General features: G+C 40.9%; 1 protein-coding gene and 1 long non-coding RNA gene across 26 annotated transcripts in view; both read left to right on the forward strand.

Annotated features, from left to right (window-relative positions):
• Positions 1-19,648, forward strand: part of PTPRF (protein tyrosine phosphatase receptor type F) — a 474,052-nt gene that overhangs the window by 249,322 nt on the left and 205,082 nt on the right. The window lies entirely within an intron of this gene.
• On the forward strand, positions 984-19,099 carry LOC310710196. Its single transcript, XR_014527885.1, has 4 exons — positions 984-3,544; positions 3,618-7,047; positions 7,390-12,358; positions 13,445-19,099. It is a non-coding gene; the product is annotated as an uncharacterized lncRNA (long non-coding RNA).

Here is a 19,648-nt window from a genome sequence, read left to right on the forward strand (position 1 = left end):
TAAACTGTGAGGGAGAGGTTCTCCTTTTAATCTTAAAGAATCAGGGAGCAGGATTAGGTTTTGGCCAACAGGGTTATAATTTTCTCTCTACCACCTTTTATTGTCACAGAATACAGCGGGGTTGGCTAATAATCAGCCTAGAATTTGTTCACCACTCCTAGACTACAGGGTAACAAGCAGAAAGCTGTCTTCTTCTGAGTTAAATTGCAATGGACAAGTCCCTTTTTGAATTGAGGCCATTGGTTGGCGGGGGGTGGGGAGGTAGAATTGTACTTGGAGAAGGTATTCCCAGAGAGACCGGATCTGTCACCTATAGGATCCTTTGAACCTGCGCAATCCAAATTTTAATATCAAGTGGGTTGGAAGAATACTTTGAAATGGAACCCATAGATCACAAACTGCCTTGTTGTGCAATGGGCGGGGAACAAGGCTAAAATTTGATGCCCCCCCAGGACCTTGTTCTGCCTTCACAAAGCTGGGTAAGTGAGGCACTGGGCTTTGGGAAGGAGGTGTGAAGCTCTGTCAGGGTCCTGGACCCCTCCCTCCATGTGTTCTGGAATGCCGATCTGGCTGTGAATTCAAATTTCAGGCCAGGGTTCTGGATCCAACAAGTTATCTACTGTAGGTGTTGAAGAAAACTTCCATGTCCAGAATTCCTTATTTATATTGGATAAGGAAGAATTGTTTGGGGAGTGGAAAGGAAAGAAAGAAAATGAGGGGAAATTCTCTTTTCTCTGTCCTACTTCCCTACTTCCATTTTAAAATGTTTTTTTAAAAACACCAACAACAACACACAACTACCCCCTCCTAATTTATTAGTGTGTATCTTTCTAATAACTTCATAGATGGGCCATGGATGTGCTGCATTCTCTAAATGCAATTTAAATTTGCCCTAATTGACTAAAATGGAAAATCTGTTTTCAAATGAAAGGATTAAGCAGATTTATTGGTGTATATAAATTATTTACTGATGATATCTTCCAGTGAGGAAGGCTTAGGTTGCTAGATGAATTAAGCAAATCGTTTCATTGCTGCTTTCCCCCCACCTTTCCCCAGTTTGTTGCTGTGCTGAAGCATATGTGTTGGTGGTAGCACTGTAGTACTTCATTTATTTACCACAGTACAATAGGAGTCTCCTTATTACTGGGTGCTTAAGGATAGATCACGTGGAATCAAATAATTTACAAAAATCCTTTGTTACTTGAGTATCAGGTCTCCTTTTAGATGCTACTAAATATATTTTGAAGAACTGGAAAGGCTTAACTTTAGCTTGAAAAGATACTGAAAAATTGGAACATAGACAGATAACAGTTGGCAGCAGTCTACTCTCCAATGGCTTTTCCTTCACTTAATCTGCTTCTGCAACTTGCTAGTCTTCAAAGGCACAGTGAATTTCTGTTTACCACCACCAATGCTACTGAAAGACCAGTAGGAGACTTGCAGACCAGTTTAAAAGGCTTAGCAGGCCACTGGTTCCCTACCCTTGGTATAAAGCAATAGGTTTCACAGCAAGGATTTTATTTCCAGGCAAATCTTTTTCCAGTCTGTCCTTTACTGGGATTATGTGGCAGAATGTTAGGTGGCCTTGACTTTCTTCAGGAGTAAACCTTTGTACAAGTGATTGCCAAGTTATATGGGACATATTATTAAAGTCTTCTCTGTTAAGGTTGGATGAGCATTCCCCCCCCCCCTGTTCTTCCCAAGGGAATATGTCCAGGAGGGATGCATATTTTGTATGAAGAAAATTAGAAGAGATATGGGGCTTGTTACTAGGGGTCCCTATAGAACCCTTATAAGCTTAAGCAGTTTGCATGTGGGCTTGGACAAGTAGGGTGATGTTTAAGAAACTGAATGGTCTTTTAAGACTATATTACCAGCTGCAGCGTAATTGATTTGGGAATGCCTCTTGGAAGATTATCGTAAGAAAACTGGCAATTCTATTGGGCTTATGACAGTTTTTCCGTTTAAAAAAATGCATCTTGGTTGTAGAAACTCTAGGCAAGGATAAAAAAACCCACTTCATTGTTGGTCCATCACTTACCATGCCAGGGTTACCACTTCTGATAGTGGGATTTGAAATAATATTTGGATAGTAGAAATGATCCTAGTATTTTTATTTTCCTTCAAGAAATCTCTAGCTTTTGGCAAAAGTCTTTTCAGGCACATTACCATAAATTTATGTGGCAAAAAAAATTCCCCAAACCCCTCATAAATAATTAAAGTCATATATTCACAACCAGTCGATCAATGCTTAGTTGGCTTCTGTGGTGTAATTTCAGCTGGCCTTGATCTAGGTTTTTTTGTCATGAATTGTGGTGGTCTTTCTGATTGCTAGCATATTCCATTTGGTACATTATTAAGAAGCAAACTGGAGCCAAGAATCTAACGTAAGCAAGCATTTTGTAGCAGTTGCTTCTTCGCGCTGTCCTTCATTCTCCACTTCCATCTCTCTAACTCCAGATCCTGTTGGGGAACAGAGTTGCATACACTTAGTGTAATTGAAAATTATTTCTTCTGTTGATAGTGGAAGAGGTAGGCATGCAAACAACCTCTCCCTCTCTTTTTCTCTTGGGCAGCTGATAAGCTGAATAATGTATGAGTCATATTGAGCATTTCTGTCTTTTTCAATTATGACCTGCAGCAGCGCAGAATTTCTCTTGCATGCCTAGCAAAAGAAGGGTTTGAGCAAAGTGAACAGGAAGGGACCAGAATCAATAAACTGACACACACACACTCACAAGGAAAGCTTCAGGGAGAGTTAGTGGGCACTGGGTGTCACAAATTAATAAATATGTGATTGAGCTGTAGTACTGGAGGATTACACCTTGCATTACAGAGCCTTTTAAATAGGAGGATTGTGCAGAATGTAAGGAGGGAATAATGTTGCAGCATTTCCAACACTGCACCAAACCGAGTGACTCGTTATATCCTACTTTTTAGCAAAACACAGCAGCTCTGTTGGGTATGACAGAGGCCAGATTGGTGCCCCCTGCCCTTCTGCATAATCCACATTCTCTCTGTTTTTGTTTTATCCTGGGATGGGAACCAATGGCAAGAAAATGACTCTTTCCCTAGGCTTTGGAATTTGTACATTTCTTTTATGATCTAGATTTCTTGTAAGCGTATTAGTATTGATGAATAAAAACTTCAGCAATTTGAATTTGATGTGGGTAGCCTTTACAGTAGTCTCAAGCACATTGTGTCACGTCAAACGCAACATACTTCTTGTTTCAAGCTATTTTAATGAGAGTTAAAATATTTCATTTTTTTAATCTGTGCATTTGCATATTTGCATAGCTGCCTTGAGCCTTGGCTCCATAATTCTGTATCAGCAGAGCAATAGCTCCTCCATTAATTTGCTCAAATGGGTTTATGAATGCCAGTCCCTTTGTTAAAGTGTGAGTCATAATGATCTTGAAACCTGACTTGGAATGGCTTGGATTCTAGCTAGCACTGCCATTATATTTTGCCTAGTTGGACAATGAGTGTTTTGTATTGCTTTTAGATGTTTTTAGGTTGTTGGACACCGTTTCACAAGGGGGTGGTATATGGATATTTTTACAAACAAAAATGTAAATAAATAAACTGCAGGCTGAAAGTATAGCAGAATAAACCAGGTTTAGGCTTCGAATCTATCAAGGGTATAGTTTAGGGATAAGAAAAGAGAGAGCACCTCTGTCTTTCCAAAGCTCACTGATTACTGAACCATATCATGAGTTTAATTTCTATCACCATCTGCTGGCTTTATCCCAGTTCCTGGAGTTACCCAGTTTGAAATGCAGTAAATGATAAACATTTGACAGTTACAAATTATTTCTGTAGAGAGTTAGACCTCCAAAGGCCTGAGACAATATGTCCTTGTAAATGCTCATCTAATACTAGGTTCACTATTTCAATGGTAAACAAAAGTTAGCTGTGTTTAATCCTTATTTACGCTTAGTTAGTTACAAAAGAATCAGCAAGAACAAGGCAGTTTGGCTCATGTTTCTCTCATTTTCTTTTATATGTTACTGCCAAGAAAGGAGCCTTTGTTATAAAATCAGAGTAATTGAGGGAAGAGAGGTTATATTTTAATACGATCTCTAAGTAAAAACTGGCAAATTAGCATTATGTGTCACTTTAAAATGGAGAGAAATGCCACATTCTATACCAGAGAGAGTGTTGATTTATTCTTTGGCTTGGACTGTTAATTCATCCACATATAATAGAGGTCACCAACTTGTGGGGCTTGTGGGTATATTTGAACATAAACTTGTGAGCACCACAACAATGTATATTACAATATTTACAGATTTAGCCTAGAAATCCAGTGAGTATCACCTACCACATTTTTATAAGCTTCACATTTTATATTTCTGTAGATTATAAGGATTCACCTAGTCACTTTTCAACATGAACATAAATTCCCTCAGAAAAAGTAATGCTTCAAGTGGCCTTTAAATATGGTATATTTTGGGTTCAATTGATATATTGGCACTTGCTAATGAGCCTGATATTTTGTATTTCATGTGTTTTATTCTAAATAACATGAATGAATGAATGAATGAATGAATGGAAATTTGAGGAGCTCCAACACAGGTGGGCAACTCAGAAACCATGTGTGTGTTTCTCTAGCTTTGCAAAACAGTAACTTCATTGGTGTGACGTACTAAAAACAGTAACAACCCTCTTCAGCCTATCAAGCCCAATGGTGTTTACCTCTGAGTAGACCTGCATAGGATTGAGAATTCTAATCTTTATTTTGGATTAGTTCATCCTGAACAGTTTTGTTTCAAAGCTCATCCCCTCATCAGATGCACTCAGCTCTTGACTGAAGACATCTGAAGGAATACATCCCCTGACAGAGAAAAGATAGCCTCTAAGGTTGCAGTGTCTACTCAGAAGTAAGTCTCATTGGATTTAGTAGTGCTTACTACTCACCCACCAGCTCAGGTAGCGCTAGTTCACCTGTAGCAGCACCCTCATGCCACCCCATTCCCTCTAAGCTGGTGATTAAAAATGGGTATCAGAAGACGGCAGGATTCCAGCTGCTACTCTCTGCAAGTAAGCAGTTACAGCCAGACTAGTGGAAGTGTGTATGAGAGTGTGTATGTGTGATGGATGGATATGCAGAGCAATCCTCTGTAGGCATACTCAGAAATAAGTTTCATGGATCGATGTGTGTGTGTGCGCGCATGTGCAGGGGAAGTGGGGGGCCAAATCAACAACTAGAGAACTGTGCTCAGAAAATCCTGTTGGAATCCCTGCCGAAATGACTTGGACCCAGGTATCTGAAGGAATGTCTCTGTCTGTATCAGACTGTTCTGGTTCAGGTTCTCTAGGGATGATGTATGTGACCAGCACATTGTGTGACGGCTGGAGTAAGAGTCAGAGCTGGGGCCGAGCCAGGAAGATATGAGCCAGGGAGTTCTAGAACAGGGGTAAGGAGACTAGAGCCACCAAAAGGGATATTAATGACCTCAAAAGGAAACTCTTAGCTCAGCAGAAGTCCCGAGGACACTGAAAAACTTACATCACTGCCAGATCATCTTCAACCTAGTTCTCTGCTTGGTCATTGCTTACAGCTGGACCTTTCTAAGCATCTATGGCAATAGAGCTGCATTGATAGTCAAAAGGCAATCCTCTTGCAACTCTGGGCTTCCCACCGGACCTGCTGCCACCTTCACTCCTCGGACCAGGGAGATGCTTTTATCACTGACATTTTGAGTGATCCATTTTATCTGATCTTAACTGTACTGGAATTGTTTGCATTTTACTTATATTGTGATCTGTACTCGGAGGCTAATATGGTGAGGGTGAGCTAAAAATATATTTAAGGAACCCTTCCAGACAGCACAGGGAGGAAAGGGTAACCCCTCCCTTTTCTGTATTCCAATTTGGAGCTGATTGCAAAGTTTGCCGCACATCCAGCCCTGAATTATTTGGTAGAAAGTGGGGAGGAAGGGTCACCTCTCTAAACTACACTGCTCAGTTTTGGAAATAGTCTTATAGCAGTCACAAGGTAGGTTATTCCCTCTCTGTGTTGCTTAAGATGGGAGCCACCTCTGATGTTCTCCTCCTTCCACGGTTTGCTTTGAAGGAGAAAGCAGGCTGAGCCACCCCCACAAATAGTTGGGAGAGCCCTAAGAGTTGGCAGAGAGGCAGATTCAGCTGCTAAGTGAAGGAAGGCTTTCTCACTCATACTTTACCTGCAGTACTGGTGGATTTCAGTCAGGTATTTCCTTTCGTCCTTCAAGCCAAAACAAAAGCACACTATTATTATTGATTGACTGCTTCTTGATTTCAGCCTGCGGCACAGGCTGTACAAAGCGAAAGGCTTGTTGCAATGTTTACCAGAAGTGATTACAATACTCCAGCAGCTGGTTTCAATACAGTGAACCCTGTTGCATGTCTCTGGCCCTAATTCTTCTTGCTACTGGCTTGATTTGTGGAATACATTATTGTATTGTTCAGATATACGACTTGTAGCAATTGTGAAAGCTCTTACCTCTTCCCTAATTTTTGTGGGGGCGGCATCGCTTTGAAAGTTCATGTTAAAAAGGAACTAAGTACAAGGGTGCAGCTGCCCCCCCCAAAATCAAGTAAGTAAATAAAAAGGCTTAAATAAAAGTAGAAATTGTTGAAAGATTTTGACAGATTTTTCTGAGCTCTTGAGGTCAAAAGAAAGTAATTTAAAACAACTGTTGTTGAGACATTTCGTTCCAAATCTGCTAGACAGAGCCGGACAGAGAATGATGACAGGTGGGTGTCCTGTCCAATCCCTCAACATAAATCCTGGCTACACACATGACTAAGTAACTGTACTTCATCCTGACCCAAAGGGAACTAGTTCCAGTTTGTTCTTTGACAGAATGAGCTTAATTCTGTTCAAGTGCATCCAACTGAACATGTGTCTCTGCCCCCGCATAAAAATCCATCCTCGATATATTTTTGCAGCTTTAACTTGTAAAGAACACCACAGTTTTTAATTAGGCAGGTTACAGTACAAGCCTAACCATGTCTACTCAGAAGTAAATTCCATGGAATTTGGCGAGATTTACTCCTGCTGTGGGTTAAACCACAGAGCCTAGGACTTGCCGATCAGAAGGTTGGCGGTTCGAATCCCTGCGATGGGGTGAGCTCCCGTTGCTCGGTCCCTGCTCCTGCCAACCCAGCAGTTCGAAAGCACGTCAAAGTGCAAGTAGATAAATAGGTACTGCCCCGGCAGGAAGGTAAACGGCGTTTCCGTGCCCTGCTCTGGTTCGCCAGAAGTGGCTTAGTCATGCTGGCCACATGACCTGGAAGCTGTACACAGGCTCCCTCGGCCAATAAAGCGAGATGAGCGCCGCAACCCCAGAGTTGGTCACGACTGGACCTAATGGTCAGGGGTCCCTTTACCTTTACTCCCAGGTAAAAAAGGGGGCACTTGTAGTTAATAGCTACCCACCTGATCTTATGTGCCATATTAGCATCTCTCATAAGTTTCCCGCCTCAGTGCCAGGGGAACGTATTGCCACGATGCCTTGAAATGAGGGCGATCAGCTGCCCTGTTCTCTGTCAGTGTTAGTGATAGGGGAAGGCAGTGCCTCGCAATCAGATGCCCTGTTTTCCCTCAGCGTGAGGGAAGTCTGCAGTGTTATCCTCTGCCTGCCCTGGTCTCCCTCAGCTTGAGAGAAGGCAGCTCAGATCAGCAGTGTTATTGGCTGAGATCTGCTCTCCCTTGTGTGAGGAGCCATATATTGCTGCATATTGCCGAGTTTAAATCATTATTGCAGTGTGATTTCAAAACAGATTTCAGCCAATATATTTTAAAATCGCACAGCGCTAAAACAGACCATAAAATTTGTGATATTACCATGCAAAAATGACAAAGATTTAGTTGAGGGGGAGGCAAGGGATGGGCCGTGGACCCCCTGGGAATCAAATAGATAAATTCCCCCTGCCTCTTTTGTTAAAAGAAAATATCTAAACTGCTTTAGTCTAATGATATGGCAGTTTCTCCCCAATGCAAATTAGGCTATGTAGACTACTAGCTGCCTGTTCCTAATTATCTAAAATCTAAAGTAGCTGTCTTTGGCAGCAAAGCCATCTCACCCATGCAGTGTCTTGCTTCACATAAGATTGAACAGATGCAGGAAAATAAAAATAAAAAAAATCCAGAGAGCCAAAGCAAGATTAAGAACCACAGCTTATAATGCAAAAATCTAAACCTGTTATCAATAATTTACAAAATGGTAAGTGACACACAATTGGGCCAAACAAATTTAATAAAACATACTTTGGAATCAGACTTAGAAACAGTAATTGAAGAAGCAGATTGGCAAAGCCTGTGGGCTAAAAACAACACTGAAATCACTATCCACTCTTAAGCTCAAGCTCTTACATAGGTGGCATTAACACCTCTGAGGTGCAGCTACATCAATAAAACCATCTTTGCTCTTTGTTGGAGAGGGTATAAGGATATCAGAGCAGCTATTCATGTATGGTGGGCATGCAATAAACTGCAACCATTTTGGAAGAATGTTGTTGATGAAATAAGCTTGATTACAAACCTAAATATTAATTGCACCCCAATCTTGGTTCTGCTAACTATTTTTAAAGATGATAATGTCAATTTGATATGTAAATCACCTTCCTTTTATTAGCCACTAGACAATTCATTGCTCCAAGTCGGAAGTCCCTAAACTTTTATCACAGTTGAAACAGAAAATACGGAGATTGGCACTCTCTGAAAAATTTACTAAGGAGGCCTAGGCATTAGCCACAAAAAGATAAGATAACTTTATAGTGACATGGCACACTTTTATTACACATGCAACAGACTATAACTCACAATGGCACCCACTGGGCTCGCACCTGACACTTTGGAACAATGTTTTCCCACAAGGAACCTGAAATTGCAGGGTGGGGGATGGTAAGTGTGTCATGTTGGTTGGGAGGATTGCTATTTCATGTTATTTTGAGAAATCCATTAAAAAAATTTTTTTAAGTAAAAAACCCACAGCATATCTTAAAAGGGCTCCCTGGGGTGCACATTACACAAATGGGAAGACAAAAATGAAGAAACCTTCTTGCTCATAGCAAACTGCCATACTTCACATGGTGGGACACTTGAAGAAGAGCCCCAGACAATGATTTCAAGGCACTAACATGCACATGAAGGAGACAATCCTTCAGGTAGCAAGTTCCCAAATCATGAAGGTTTTTAAAGGTCCAAAATGGCAACTTGAATTAAAATCCAGAAATGAACTTTTCAGTCACCATCACCCATTGTCAGTTGCCACTGACAGCAAACTATAAGCTTAGTTAGACATAACGTTAACAGAAATCAACTATCCTTAATTTAATTGTAAATAAGAGTTCTAAAGAACTTTGGTTCTAAAGAAATGGATGGTGGTTTTTCCATTTTGAAAAGTCTCTTCTTGAACAGCTTTCTAGCATTTCATGCTAAATATGCTGAAATTTTCCCTGGAAATTGGGGGATTAATTTCCCATAGACTTTCCCATAGTACATAGACTAGTTTATGAATTAAACAAGCTAGGAATACAAAGATATCTTTTTCCTGATTAGACTTCAGAAGGTCAAGAATGGGGTATTATTCATATGGATGTTCAGGGGTTGGGTGACTTAATTTGGATAACTTGGTATTTTGTATAATCAAGGCTCAGACTGTGGACTTCAACTGGAGTAACTTTTTTTAAAAAAAAACATTAAGTATATGCTGCATGAAAAGAACATTAAAATCTCACATTCTACTTTCTGAATTCTTTAATTATCCCAGCAACCACTCTCCCAAAGAGATTGTAAGCTGCAGATAGTTCCTTAGCAAAATTCACAGCCTCATGATAAATTTATGTGAATGACTGCTTGGTAGTTTTTATGGACACTTCTTGCCAGCTCAGTTTTATTTTTGTATTAGAAGTCCAGAGTAAGTATTTAATCGCCCTTTGTCCCAGGGAATAGGATCTCTGTGTTAAGGAAACTTACCATGGCAGTATATGATCCGTGTCACCCACCCTCCACCCCCCATCTTCCAGCTCCTTGATGAGCCGGGTTAGTCTTTTGCCATGGAAAACTGCACAGTACTGTATTCATCTGTCATGCTAATCCTTCCCTCTGTGGCTTCAATCCCTTTATCACATTGGCCCAGCTGGATTGAAATCTCTCCAAGTTCTTGCTTAGCAAGCTCAGTGGAGAAGCCCCAGTTTTGATATCAAGTAGTAACAGCACTCTCACTTGCTAGTAGCTATTTCTAGCAGTGCTGCCACTCTGTGGATCAGCATAACAATGCAGTTTGCAGAGTGGTAGAGCTACATTCACACTTCAGAAAGCATAACACATTTAATAACTGGCAGTATGGCTGACACATTACTAACTGAAGTGACTTCTGTCCTGGTGGAATTTCCTCCATGTTAAAGATAGTCCTTGTTTTATTTTACGAAGCCAAAATGTCATATTATATTTCACATGGTCAGAATAACTTTCACACCACCTTGTTCCCAGCAGAAGAACTATTATTGTGAATTCTGCAAAGAAATAAAGTTATGAGAGCATATTGCTTTCACCAAGTGTTTATTTATGCTGGAGAAGTCTGGTGGACACAGGCAGGCTTACCTGTGCCTATGAACAAACCTTTGTAGGATGTGTTCCCCCCCTCCCACCTCACCCCAATTCAGAAGTCTTTTTTAGTATGAACTCTTTATATTGCTAGAAATCAGTAGTGGAGGGAAGAGACAAATCAGGAGGTGAGCATAATCTCTTGAATTTCAAGGTAGAATATGTTTAAACAGCAATTTAAAAAGAAAAATGGCATTATAGTCATTGCATAGGAACTACATGATTATTCTAGCTTTTTGAAGCTAAACTGTATACTGAAAAGATGTTGAATCCGTGATGGGCACACATATAGCATGTTGATTTACCAAATTGGAAAAAGTCAGGTCTCCATGTTGAAAATGAAAGGTCTGAGCTCTCTGACTGAGGACATAAGCTAGTCTGACAAAGGACCAGTATGATATCTGCAATTAATGTTGGTCTACTTGCATTCCCTACAACAGGGGGGTCCTCCACATGCTGTTGGACTACAGATCCCATTGTCCCTGTTATTGGCAAATGGCTGGGGCTGATGTAAATGGTCATCCACAACACCTGGAAGGCACCATGATGTCTATCCGTGCTATTCAATATCCTGGGGAGTGGATAGGAGTTGTTAAATTACTTTACTATTTATTTATCAGGAGATGATGCATTTCAAGAAATGTAGATTATAGAAGACTTGAGTTTTTCCCCTGGGGAGCATACTTCTGCTCATGCTAGAAGCCTCTAATATCATGCGCGTGCGCACACACGCACACACACACACACAATTCAAATTTCAAGGTATCAAAATGATCGCCTCATGTTGGGCACACCAACTTGTCATATGCATGCTCTGCCAAACCTAGGGATCTCACCTGCACACTATAAGGAAATATAGAAACAGAAAGAAGGACTGGGAACACTGAAAGTCAAAGATTATGTGAGTCCTTAGTACCCAATCTCCAGTCTTGGTTAGAAAGGGCAAGAAGGTACTTTACTTTAGGTGGAAGTGCAAGTAAAGCACTCAAAAGAACATCCTTCCTTTGAGGGCAAACCTCACATGGCTGTTAAAGAGCAGTCATCTGATTCCCTGCTTGCAATCAAACACGGCATAGTCCAGGAACGGTATTACTGTGTGATCTGCCATTTAGGCAATCTGGGCCTCAGAGGCAGCTGTTACAAGCAAGCAGGAAGAAAGACAACAAAGATGGTATGTAAAGAATAAATCAAATTATTAGGCACAGGGTAGTTGTATTCTAGGTCTGTGGTTGTAGCCTCAGTAGGGTAAAGGTAGGCTAAAAAAGAGATCAGGAGACAGGCAATATATGCCAGTTATGGAGTGACTGAGTGTATAAATTATATATTGGTGATTCACAACTAATTTCATACTGGAAATGCAGCCCCAAAGTTGTCTGTGCCCAAGCCAGCTCAGCAAGAACAAACATACCAGATGGTGTTCTATGCTTTCCAAGCAATGCATTGAGGGCCCTGTCTCCTGGCAGCGCAGCAGGAAATAAAGAGAACCTTTCTTATGTAAAACTTGATAATTGGCGTCCAGGACAAAGCTTGCCAACTCCCCTGAACTTATTAAACAGCATGTATTAAATCAAAGGACTGTAGAGCAGGATCTTGTAAAACTCATATTCTGAACACTCACCCACCCCATTAAAGAAGACATATATCTGCATACATATGCATACCAACATTACCAAATACCATATTTTCTGTGGATAACACATCCCCATGTATAAGACGCCCCCTGTTTTGGGGGACTCCAAATTAAGAAAATGGGGAGAGATTGTTGAGCTTTTTTTAGGGGGGTTGCTAAAAATCGGTCAGCTGCCTGACCAACGCTGCCACTCTCACACGTCCCCAAGGCAACCTACAGACTGTCCCCTCGCTGGCACAAGCTGCCAATTGCCCGCTCAATTGCTGCAGCAACAGCCAGTCAAATCCAGCCCTAGACGCAGCCACCAGTACCACACCCAATAGCCTCTGAGAATCTACAGCTCCAGGAAGCAACCAATAATAAGGAGATTGTATGGGTGTTGTCTTACGTTTAGTTGCAGAGAAGTCAATAGAGCAAATTACAAGCAACCATGCAAGTACTACTATTAATGACCTGCCAGCGGCCATCTACACTTTAGTCCCAAGAATGTTGTAACACAGGATATGTTTGATTGACTACCTGATAGTATGTTCTTACTACCAGTGAGACAAGGACTGTCAGGAACCACTATTAAAAGTGCTTCTAGTAACTAGTGGTGCTTGGTTGTGTATACATTTCTGATAGAGAAGTGGCATAAAACTCCTTTTAAAAATAAGGATTCAAGCACCTGAGCAATCAGAATGAGAAACTGAGTGCAGCCTTGTAAATCCCATGACAAAATACATCTAAACAGTAGTTTAAAAGGAAGAATTAATATAGTACTTGCATAGAAAATGAAGAATGCATCAAAATGAATGTCCCAGCTTTACAGCTAAAACTATAGTTTTTAGAGATGGTTAACTGTAAACATAAGCACAGTTACTTTAATGGTGTTTATAACTACTGTCAGAAAAACTCTTTGAACATAAGGCCTTAATGTATCTGCAGTTTATATGCCACTTGAAAATGGCTTCACAGGCATAGGTAGCTTTACAGAATTACTACAATGTGTAACTTGCAAGTGCAATTTTTTCTGAACTTCAAAAACAGAATGAAGTACCTAGAACCACAGACACAACTCTGAATTTCAAACCAAAAATTTTTTAAATTGAAAAACACATGTTAATTTGAAGCAAATTAGAAAATCCATCTATAACTATACCTTTAATTAGGGAAATATTGGATACAAGGCTAAGTTATCACAGGCTTGTTAAGAATTGCACAAGATTGTGTCTTAGCACCTTGAAAAAGGCAGATTAGCTTCAAAAGTAAGTGGTATAAAATCTGTTTATAAAGAAACCCCATTCATACCCAACCAATTAAAATTTACTTCTCAATCGCAGTCATTGCAGCCTAGCACAAAAGACAGAGCACCCAGACTCTGATGAGTTTTAGTGAAACAGAATCACAGGTTTATAGGGAACCCATTTTTTATTTATTGTTGGATTATTATTAAACTTTTATACAACAAGCTGACATGCAAACCAGGTCATTGTTTTGCAGCTTTTAGAAAATAAAACCCAAAGCTGGATTACAGCAGTAAACTGTACCTCGGGTTACAGACGCTTCAGGTTACATATACTTCAGGTTACAGACTCCGCTAACCCAGAAATAGTGCTTCAGGTTAAGAACTTTGCTTCAGGATGAGAACAGAAATTGTGCTCCAGTGGCGCAGCAGCAGCAGGAGGCCCCATTAGCTAAAGTGGTGCTTCAGGTTAAGAACAGTTTCAGGTTAAGTACGGACCTCTGGAACAAATTAAGTACTTAACCTGAGGTACCACTTTATTTGAATATAAGATGTTCAGCTTTCATGTAATAGGAGTCTGTTGTGTTCCTTGTAATATTATGTCTAAAAACATGTAGAGTTTGAAAACGTCTTGCATGTCTTCTGAAAGACAAGGAAATCATGTAAGAAGGTGGTTCCTATCGGGGGCCATATGGCCCCTGGGGAGCTCCAGAATATTCCAGGGGGGGCACAGGTGAAAATTACATCAATCAGGGGCTACAGCATGAGGCTAGGGGGCACAGAGGAAAGTGAGAAGAAAAGAAAATCTTTTTTTTAAAATCCTGATTGGCTGCCTATCTCCTTGGCCAATCACAAGCAGGTAAGGGGGCAGCCTACCAGGGGGTGGCCTAGCATGCTTTTTTGCCATGTCCTTTTCTTGGAGAAGTCCTAGTTTGTTTCCAGCAATCGCAGAGGCTCCCATTTTGACCACTGCTTGTAGCTGCTTCCAGTGCTGGGCCAGGTGGCAGCCTGGGCCTGACGCTGCAAGGCGTGGGGTGCAATCTACCACAGCATCTAGCAAATTGGGGACTTTGGGTATTTCCAAGGGACGCAGGGCCCATTGGCAGCATCGGCCTGTCTCTGCAAGGCACGTGGCGAAATCCACCCCAGCGCCTAGCCAAGCTGGGTTGTCTGGTGGTATTGACTTGCATCTAGTAAATAACTAGGTGTCTACTCAGAATAAAGCCGCACTGAGTTCAGTGGGCCTTACTCCCAGGTAAAGGTGTGGGGGGCTATAGTGTTTTATCTAGGCAGCCAGGGCTCCTCCAGATGCCAAGCTCTTTTTGCACCAGGTCGGTGAGGACCACTTGCTTTAAAAAAAATATTCCCTATATATACATAAATTATATTTTCCAGGGACAGTCACCGATTTGCAGAAGTCATCCCAGTTTCTGATTTCATCCCAGAATGTCCCGCTTTTCCTTAGAATGTCCCTATTTTCACCAGAGAAATGTAGGAGGTTATGGTAGGATGTCTCTATTTTCATATGAGAAATGTTGAAGGGTATGGAATTATCCGACCCCCCCCCCCAAACCATCTGAAGGCAGCCCTGTACAGGGAAGATTTTTAAATGTTTAATGTTTTATTATGTTTTTATATATGTTGAAAGCTGCACAGAGTGGCTGGAGCAACCCAGTCAGATGGGTGGGGTATAAATGGTAAAATTATTATTATGGAATAGGACGTCCCTATTTTCATTGGAGAAATGTTGGAGGGTATGCTTTTGGACTGTTATCTGTAGGTTTCCCCCTCTATGTCAAATAACTGGGGTCAAATAAGTGTTGTTTACTTTTCATAATACATGGAAGGTGGATCTCCCTTGGTAGGTTCTGGACTCTCCTTCCTTGGAAGTTCCTAAGCAGAGGTTAGATGGCCATCTGTCATGGATGCTTTAGCTGAGTTTCCTACATTGCAGGGGGTTGCACCAGAAAGATGACCCTTGGGATCCCTTCCAGCTCATTATGTTCCTATCATTTTATGTATTTGTATTTTGTATAAATTATAAATATTATATAGTAGAAATGATGGGGAATCGGTAGTCCTCTGGATTTGTTTGACTCTAGCAACCAGAGCCGCTGGCAAGGAATATCTGTTGCATCTTTTTTCCCCAAAATAGGCCCTCCAAATTTATAGAATCATAGAGCTGGAAGGGACCACAATGGTCCTCTAGTCCAACCCCCTCATGATTTATCTTTTTGCCCAATGTGGGGCTTGAATTAAGATTCTCACACTCTACCAGCTGAGCTATCCTTCAATGCTTTTTGTTAGATTTTGATTTCTGTGATCATTGTTGTTCTCTGAACCAACATTAATTTCTGTACTGCATTGTAAAGTTGTAGTTTCTGAGCATTCTTGTGGTACTTCAGTGCAGCAGTCAAAACTCCCATTGTTCTAGGTACCTTTTTTGACAGGGAATTTCATTAGCATGAGCAGTTTCTGAGCTCTGGGTGCAGTACTGCGCCTATGATTTCAGATTAAAACTGCACAGTGGAAGGAAACGAGGACCTTTTTCTGCCTCCCCACTTCCAGCCACTCTCTGAAGACCAGTGAAGAGACCCTCTTAAGAATATTAGGGGGGGGGGCAAGAGAAGCATGGGTTTGTTTTTTGCAGTCTTCAGATGAGGACTAGACCATGCAAAAAATGAACATAAGATTATAGCTGCAAGTCATACATTTCCAGCTTTGTATTCTTGTTATAAAAAAGCACGCCTAGACATTCTGTTGTTGCGCCCATAACCTAGGTTTAAGGTGCCATTTAGCTCCTACCTTTCATATCTCAGTTTCTAACACTGCTTCAGTGAGTTTCCTTTGTCTAGGGCTAGGCAATGTATTATGGTTGCCCTGGGTTACATGTCTGTGGCAAAATCTCCAGCAATAATGCATGAAATCCTTGTTTATTACATTTTTCAGAGACTTATACTCAAATTGTCTCTCAAGGTGACTTACAATGTAATCATGCCATGCCATGCCATGGGGTAAGAGTTTGTGTATGCCAACTCCCCCATGGTACTGAGGTCCATTGAGAGAGAGGCTTAAAATGTGGCTCCTCCACATTTAAGAACTTGTGCACCTTATACCTAGAGAGTGGAGGATATACTATGGGGTTGCTGATGGCCATAGCAACTGTAACTGTGAAGCTCAGCCCCCAAACTGCTCAATTAAGCATGCCACTAAATCAGCTGAGAGCACCTCTGTATTTAGTGAGAGGGGTAGCTAATTTGGCTGATTTTATGTCATGTGAAAATTATCTTTATAGCCTTTCTGAAAGGCACTGTCTTGTGTTTGCTCCTGTCAAGTCCTTGAGCTGGCTGTGATCTCCCTGAATTCTCAAATGCCAACAAATTGGGATGGGGGGGGTGCGTGCGTGCATGCGCGCGCGCAAATTCCTTTACTATTCTCACACATACACACGCAAATTCCTTTACTATTCCAGACATGAAATCTGTTGACTGAAAATATTTTATTTGACCCGTTCCTTCCCTATTGAGTAGTAGTCCAGTTATATATGAAAGCGCAGCATTTTCCGATTAGATATGCTGAACCATTTACAGCATCTGATGGATGAGAGGAATTCATCGGGCTGCTATGGAATCTCCTTCCCATAATGCAGTTTGTATCCTTTATGTGCTTGTCATGCTGCTGCAGACATTGTCACTGATCAAAGGAGTAGTGTCATGATTTGCATGCAGTAAAACTGAACAGCCCCCTCCCCTTTACCTTCACTCTGTGCCATTCAGGAGGAGACAAGAGGAGAAGGCAGCAGGAGGAGCAGTGTCTTTGCTAATTAGACACTAAAAGTGATGGAAGCTTTTTTAAAGCAGCACTTTTGCCCCAGGCATGAATTTACTAACTTTAGTTTGTTGTTAGGTTTGGTTCATTGATCTTGTCACAATTGATGATTCATTAAGTTGTGACTCGTGTAGAAATTACAATGTGCAGATGAATCGGAAGGACAAGTCTGAGCACTCTCAAAGTGTTAATTATTTAGGAAGGGCTCTTGGTAGCAGGCATGTGCTGCACTCCAAGTGCCAATTGCCATTTCAGAGCCTCAGCTCATAGACTGCGGGTGGCAGAAATACAGCCCTTTAAATTCATGTCGCTCAGACGGGTCAGTTTTTAAATATCTCTTCAATTAATGCAGTGTAGTTCAGAAAGAGGTGGGGTTTTGCTGCACAAGGAATCTTTTGCCTAAGCCCAGAAGGCTTTTAATACCTAGAGCATTATGGGCATTAATAATCCCACCATAATCACAGTGAAGTTAAATATTTCTTTTTATGATTTTATTCTCCCACCTAGGTTTGGTACTAGCCATTCTTTCAGTGCAAGTGCTAAGAATTCTAGCATAAAGATGTTTCAGATATTTTGAGAGAGAGAAATGTTGCCTACAGACTGAAATAGATGGATTCTCTACACTTGAGTTTTGTCTAGTTTATTTAGGAGGCAAGTAGAGTTCTGAGAATGCTCCTCTCCTCTGTAATATTTTTAAGAACTGAGGATTCTTAGAGGGTTCCCAAGTGTCTCTATGGCCCTCTTTCAGAATTGCTATCACAAATTTATTTATTTGTATTTATTACTTGCCTTTCATCATATAGTCCCAGAGCAGATTGCAACATAAAAACTATAGTGTCAAAATCAAAAACAATTTACAATCAGAAGAATTCCATGTTATATTTTCTGACACATTGCTTCCAGAAAATATGCACTGTGAATCTTTAGTAAAATCCCGGAAGTAATTGTGCGGGTTTTCAGTTCATTGGTATTGTGGCTTCTATAGGGTGAGTCCTTTAAAAGAGGCACACATGTTCCACGGGGTCTCTTTTAAAAGATTCACCCTGTAAAACTGACCCTGCTTAAAAAAGAAATAAATAAAAACAAATATCCTAAATGGCATCATACCATTTAGGTATGATTAGGGGGGTTAATGGCATCAGACCGCCTCTCTCCATATGAACCTACCCAGACCCTGAGATCATTCTCTGAGACCCTTCTTTGTGTCCCTTTGGAGGGTGGAGACATGAGAATGGGCCTTTTCTGCAGTGGCTCCCCATTTGTAGAATGCCCTCCCCAGAGAGGTTCAGCTGGTGCCTTCATTAAACATCTTTAGGCGCTAGGCCTTGGGCTGATTAACATCCAATACCTTTTTAAATGTGTTGTGGGAAGGGGGATTAATGGTTTGTTTTTGTTCTTATTTGTATAATATATTTTGTGCTTTTTATATTGTATTTTAAGCTGTGAACTGCCCTGAGATTTATTGATGAAGGGCTGTGTGCAAATTTAATAATAATAAATAAAATAAAAATAAAAATGTGTTTGCCTTGAGTTTCTGTCCTAGCCTGCTTTCAGACATTCTGGCACTGTGTATCGTAATCCTGTAATGATGAACATGCTAGCTCAGCCCCTCCTCACAATCCTTGTTGCTTTCCATGGACTGTAGGATGTTTGCGTGAAGTAAGGGGCCTCCTGTATTCATGGGCAAAATCGGGTCTTTAAAATGCATGGAGACCCCCAACAAGTACAGAAGGCTCCACACTCTACAGCAGTCAGTCTGTAACTGCTGGAGGGCAATGATAACAGCGGGGATGGAGCTACAGCATCAGTCCCTGTGCACACACACACCCTTTGTATGTACATGGAATCAGAATGCCTGAAGAGGATTCTTGATATTCAGATAAAAATGTATCACTGGTGATACCTTTTATTTTATTAATTCTAGCAGGTTTGTTGCTTGATTTACTTAATGTAGAAAAATGTGTAATTTTTACGCCAAATTCTGATGGCCACTGCATACTGCTCTCTCACACAACTAACTTGCCAATTTTCAGAGTTGATGAGAAAAGAAGCTAATTGTAATAACACAGGAGGTGGTTGAAACAGTAACTGAAGCTAAGCTGCAGTTCAATTTCTTTTGCCTATCTCTAATTAACATACATTCATTTGTCCATCTTGTGTGCACAGAGCTATCATTTTGGCTATTTTCAAAGGAGAGAAAAAGTACCAGATAGAAAGGTTGGAATTAAAAGGACTGTGCAGAGCATTTAACAGGCCTGTTTGGAGCATACGTTCAGCCACAAAACTTGGCAACTCTTCTCCACCTTCCTGTCATCTGTGTCAGTAATGTTCACTGGAGCACAAAAGTGAAATACTTCTCTTAACCTTT

This window comes from Podarcis liolepis (genome assembly GCF_965112155.1).
Source record: "Podarcis liolepis genome assembly, chromosome: 6".
Classification (NCBI taxonomy): domain Eukaryota; kingdom Metazoa; phylum Chordata; class Lepidosauria; order Squamata; family Lacertidae; genus Podarcis; species Podarcis liolepis.